Source organism: Oratosquilla oratoria, chromosome 40 (genome assembly GCF_046742065.1).
Source record: "Oratosquilla oratoria isolate Oo_2021 chromosome 40, ASM4674206v1, whole genome shotgun sequence".
Classification (NCBI taxonomy): domain Eukaryota; kingdom Metazoa; phylum Arthropoda; class Malacostraca; order Stomatopoda; family Squillidae; genus Oratosquilla; species Oratosquilla oratoria.
The window spans coordinates 36,479,240-36,484,239 of record NC_134816.1 but is presented as its reverse complement, the minus strand read 5'-3'; positions in this window follow the sequence as shown (position 1 = coordinate 36,484,239).

Genomic DNA, 5,000 nt, shown 5'->3' with positions numbered 1-5,000 from the left:
TAATTTGTCCACCACAAAGATGAATTAAATCACCTGGCGACATACAGAAGGGAAGGGAAAGTATCAACGGGTATGTAAGTCTTAATGAAGTTTCTGTGCCAACCTCTCCCCATCCACTCCCCATTATTAACCCCCCAATTCCTCTTTCCATTCTCTTCCTACCCCATTCCCAATCCTCGTCTCCCCTTCCCCTATTCCCTCTACTCCCTCCCCATTCCTACTCCTCCCCACTTCCTGTTTCTCCCTCCTCTCCCTCCCAGCCCCACTACTCCCTCCTCTCCCCCCATTCCCGCTACTTCCCCTGTCCCCTCCCCCCTCCCCCTCCTCCCCCCGCGCTAAATAAGCTGCCCTCCGACCATTCTGGTTGACAATAATTCTGTCAGTATGTTTTCCATAAACTTGTTATTTCCACTTTTCGTTTATGACCATGGCCTTCTCCCCCTTTCTCCCCCTTTCCCCCCCTCTCCTCCTCCTTCTTCCCCTCCTCCTCCCGCTTTCTCTTGGTTCTCCGTTTTCTAAGCGTGGATTGCAACTTGTCTTAATCTCTAAACATAATGCCTCCTCCTCCTCCTCTTCCTCCTCCTCCTCTTCCTCCTCCTCCTCCTCCTCCTCCTCCTCATCTTCCTCCTCCTCTTCACCCTCCTTCCACCTCCTTCTACCTCCCCCTCTTCCTCCTCCCCCCTCTTCCTCCTCCTCCTCCTCCTCCTCCTCCAACACCACCACATCCTTATTTTCATCTACTTCTTTCTCCTTCTCTACCACCACCACATCCTCATCTTCATCATCTTGCACTTCTTCCTCCTCTTCCTCTTCTTCCTCTTCCTCTTCCTCCTCCTCCCCCTCTTCATCCTCCTCTTACCTCCTCCTTCTCTACCACCACATCCTCACCTTCGTCATCTTCTTGCTCTTCTTCCTCCTCTTCCTCTCCTCCTCTTACCTCTCCTCCTCTCTCCTCCCTCCTCCTCCTCCTCTCTCCTCCCCTCGTCGGTCCCCTCTCTCCCTTCAAATCAGTCGACGTCTTGTGCTTTCCACAATGGAGCTTCTAAAAAAAAAAAAAAAAAAAAAAACACTTTCCACCTTCCTTCGCCCCCCTTCCTCCTCCTCCTCCCCTTCCCCCGCCTCCTAACATTTCCCCTTAATCCTTCACTTCGCTTTCCCCTCATTTCCCTCTCTACCTATATCCCCTCTCCCCCTCTCCCTTTCCCCTCCTCCCTCTCTCCCCCTCCCCTTCTCCCTCCTCCCCTCTCTCCTCCTCCCCTTCTCCCCTCTCTCCTCCTCCCCTTCTCCCCCTCCCTTTCTCTCCCTCCTCCCCTTCTTCCTCCCCTTCTCCCTCTCCTCCTCCCTCCCCTCCCCCCTCTCCCCTTCTCCCTCTTCCCCTTCTCCCTCCTCCCCTTCTCCCTCCCTTCTCCTCTCTCCCCTTCTCCCTCCTCTCCTTCCCCCTTCCGCCCTCTCCCTCCTCTCCCTCCCCCTTCCCTTCCCTTTCACCTTCCCCTTCCCCTTCCGCTTCCCCCCTATCCCCCTCCTCCCCTTATTCTTCCTCCCCTCCCTTCTCCCCCTCTTCTCCCTCATCTCCCTCATCTCCTTTCCCCTTCCCCTTCTCCCTTCCCCTTCCTCCCCCTATCCCCCCCTCCACTTCCTTCACCTCCCCTTCCTCCTCACTATTTCCCCTCACACCTTCTCCCCCTCTTCCACTTGCCCCCCCTTTCTTATTTGTTGCGTCAACATTTCCCCTCAATTACTCCCCTTAACCCCCCCACACCTCCGTAAAATCTCCCCTCCCCCAACTTCCACCCCTCTATTCCCCCCCCCGTCCCTCGCCGAACCTTCTGAATCACTGTTTCCCCCCTATACCCTTTTGTCTCCCGTTTCACCCCTTCCCCTCCCTTTCTCCCTCCCCCCACCCTCCCCCCTTGCTCCCCTAAATCTCTCTGCTTTCCCATATACTCTCCCCCTTCCCTCAACACTTTTAATCATTGCTCTCCCCTCCTCTCTCCCCTCCCCCCTCTCGTCCCCTCCTCACCCCCGTCTCCCCTCCCCCGTCCCCCTCCCCGTCCCCTGTCCCCCTGTCAGCGTTTCTGCTTCTGTCCCCTTCCCGTATGTTCAAGACTCGTAATATTGTGTTGTATTTTCATTATCTCCATACCTCTCCCTTCCTCCCTCCCTCCCTCCCTTCCTCCCTCCCTCCCTCCCTCCCTCCCTCCATCTCTCCCTCCCTCCATCTCTCCCTCCCTCCTTCCCTCCCCATCTCTCCCTCCCTCCATCTCTCCCTTCCCTCCCTTCCCTCCCTTCCTCCTTCCCTCCCTCCATCTCTCCCTCCCTTCCTCCCTCCCCTCCCTACCTCCCTCCCTCCATCTCTCCCTCCCTCCCTCCCTCCTTCCCTCCCTCCCTCCTTCCCTCCCCCATCTCTCTCTTCCTCTCTTCCTCTCTCGCCTCTTCCTCTCCTCCCTCCCTCCCTCTCTCATACCTCTTTTTCTCTTCCATCCTCCTTCTCTCCCTCCTACCTCTCTACTTCCCTCCCCTCCTTTCTTTTTCTATCCCTCTCCCTCCTTCTATCCTCCATTTTTCTCCCTTCCATTCCTCCTCCTCCTAACCTTCCCCCATGTTTTTTCATCCTTCTTACATCCCTCCTATCCTCCTCCATTCCTCTGTTCCATTTTCCTTCCCTTCCTCTTCCTATCTTCTTCCCTCTCTTTTACATTCGTAACTTCTTCCTTTTTCACCCGCTTACCCTTAATTTCCTTTATCCCCACTTTTCTACCCCCCCCCACACACACTCCCCTCTCCCCTTCCACTCTGCCCTCAGTCTCTAAGCACTCCCGGCCGCGGTGACGTCACGACATCGCTGCGCTCGAGGCAACGCGCGACAACGACGATGTCAACAACGACAACAAGACCCTCCCGCACGGACGGTGTCGTCATGGCCGTCGACGTAACGGCCTTCTGCCGTGACCCCGGGAAATAGACGCTTGTCAATATCCGGAACGGGGGGGGGGGGCGAAACGTACCCCACCTCCGGCCCCCCTGTCCTCCCACCTTCCCCCCCACCGGCGGGGGGGGCAGGGGGGAGGAAAGGGGGGTTCTTGATGCCGTTCGGTTCAGGAGAAGAGTACCACTAGATAGAGAAGAGATTTGCTTGGTTGCCAGGTGGGTCGTTTGTGGGACAGACTCGTCGCTGCTCTCGTCCGCCAGTCCAGAGGTGATTATCGTTATGTTATGGCTGTTGTTATTATTGTCGATATTATTATTATCACGGTTATTATTATCGTTATTGATGTTATTTATAGTATTAATAGTTTTATTATTACCATCATCATCATCATTATCATCATCATTATCATCGTCATCGTCAATCATCGTCAGTCATCGTCAATCATCATCACCACCACCACCATCACCACCATCACTACTACTACTACTACTACTGCTACTACTACTACTACTACTACTACTACTACTACTACTACTACTACTGCCACCACTACCACCGCCACTGTTGAATGTAGCTGAGAAGGCTTATGGGAAGGTTTTGATTGAGAGGATTAGGAGAGGAACAAAGGGAGTAATTGGTGAGGAATAATGTGGGTTTAGGACAGGTAGGGGTTGCGTGGATCAGTTTTTTGTGGTAAGACAGATATATGAAAAGCTTTAAGAATAGGTAAGGATGATTTTTGGGCCTTTATGGATTTGGAAAAGGCTTATGACAGGGTAGACAGGAAGGTACTGTGGGATGTATTGCAGATATACGGGATAGGAGGAAAGCTGTTAAGAGTAGTCAAGAGTTATTACGAGAGTAGCAGAGCCTGTGTTGTAAGTAGGAATGGAGAGAGTGAGTGTTTTAAGGTAAATGTGGGATTTCGCCAGGGATGTGTGGTCCGTGGTTACTCCCAGGATCTGACATCGTGTAGCTAATGCATGCGCGTGTGCGTGTGCACAGTATAGAATAAATTAATGACAGTCTACAGGCATTTCTTGCAACATGTATATATTTACTATATATATATATATATATATATATATATATATATATATATAATTAATATATATATATATAATATAATATATATATATATATTGTTTTACAAACTATCTCGAGTTTTACGCTCACTCTCTTTCTCTCTTCCTCTCGATCTTTCTATATCCCTCGTGCTCTCTTCCCTCTCCTTCATTCTCTCCTACTACTTTCCTCCCTCGTCCTCTCTCCTCCCCTTCTCCTTTCCCCCTCTCACTTCCTCCTCCCATCTCCCCTAACACCTCCCTCCCCTCCCCTCCCCCTCCCCTCTCCTCTCTTCTCCCCTCCCCTTCTCCTCTCGTCTCCCCCTATCCCTCTTATCCTTCCCTTCTCTCTCCCCTCTTTTCCATCCCTCCCCCTTTCCCTCCCCTCCCTCTTTCCCTCATTATGTTGTTGCCATGGCGACCACTGGCGTCTTAGGATGTTTGTCGAGAGTGACCACCACCTGTGCCATCTGCGCCGCGTCGTCGTCGTCGACACCTTGAGACGCCCACGAGCCACAGGCAAACCCTTAGCCAATAACGAGACGGGGCGGGGAGGGGAGGGAAGGGGGAGAGACGAGGGGAGAAGAGGGGAAAGGGGAGAGAAGAGGGGAAATAAGAGGGGAGGAGGGAAAAGGGGGGAGAGAAGAGGGGAGAGAAAAGGGGAGAAGAGGGGAAGGGGGATAGAAAAGGGGAAAGGGGGAGAGAAGAGGGGAGAGGGAGAGAAAAAATTGGAGAAGAGGGGAGAGGGGAGAGAAGAGGGGGAAGGGGGAGAGAAGAGGGGGAAGGGGGGAGAGAAGAGGTAAGAAGGGGAGAGAAGAGGGGAGAGGAGAGGGGAGGAAGGAAAAGGGGGAGAGAAGAGGGGAGAGGGCGAGAGAAGGGGGGTGATGAGGGGAGAGGGGGAGAGAAGAGGAGAAAGGGGGTGACCCCCTCCCAGAACGACCTCGCTACCTGACACGGAGGGAGAGACTTCGCCTCGAATTCGGTCGTTCCAGTAGACGTCGTTACTG